A 919-nucleotide genomic window follows, 5' to 3' on the forward strand; every position below is an offset into this window, starting at 1 on the left:
GTTCATCTATTAAGTCTTTTCTACCACCCTTAATAGGCAATCTCATACTTAATTTTATTCTTTTCCTAAGAGAACCATCCATACCTTTGATAAGCCAAGCTAGGCTTTTTATGAAATAATTTATTGTCAATTAAAGTCATTAAAGTCTGTTCTCATATTTTTTGAACTTTGATAAAATGTGGAAAGTACTCTTAAAGAGCATTTTTAAAGATTCTCTTTAAAGGCTTGTCAAAATTTAGGAGTATATTTGAAGTTATTTTTCTAGGAGATCATTATTCTTAACCCTTCTATTTTTATCTAATGCTAGAGATTGTTCACTCCTTTGTTGATTTCATTCATCAAATAGAAGCACAAATGACTAGTAACAAGATAATCAATGCTCATCATAAGTAATTTGAATAATTCAATAATAATTACAAGAGTGCCTCTAATGGAATTGCACAAACATCCCAATGTAGAAAGCAAAATTATTCAAAAGATTAAGGATTCACACAAAAATTGGCATAAATCAAATAACTATTCTCTATTAAATGCATCTAAAGCTAATAATCTAATGAGTTTCTAAAATTCTAATAAACTCGAATGACCAAAGATGCTAAAAGTCTAAATAATTGAAAGCAATCCTAGGATTATCACTTCAATTGCTTAAAAAGATATTTAGCTAAAAGTTGTAGTCATTTAAAGGAAGAAATTAAATAGTTGATATGTTAAGGGCACCCGATTCATTATTTATAAGCTAAGGAGTGTCATCACAACCAATTTAATAAAGAGTGTCATCACACTTTTTTTACGGTTATATACGAGAACTCATCATTAAAATAGCTTAAAAGAAGTTGAATTTTTCATTAGAATTTCTTAGAGAATATGCATTTTATCTAAAGGTAAAAGGTTTATATTTTAAATTAATTTTTATCATTGA

Source organism: Phalaenopsis equestris, unplaced genomic scaffold (genome assembly GCF_001263595.1).
Source record: "Phalaenopsis equestris unplaced genomic scaffold, ASM126359v1 Scaffold000504, whole genome shotgun sequence".
Classification (NCBI taxonomy): domain Eukaryota; kingdom Viridiplantae; phylum Streptophyta; class Magnoliopsida; order Asparagales; family Orchidaceae; genus Phalaenopsis; species Phalaenopsis equestris.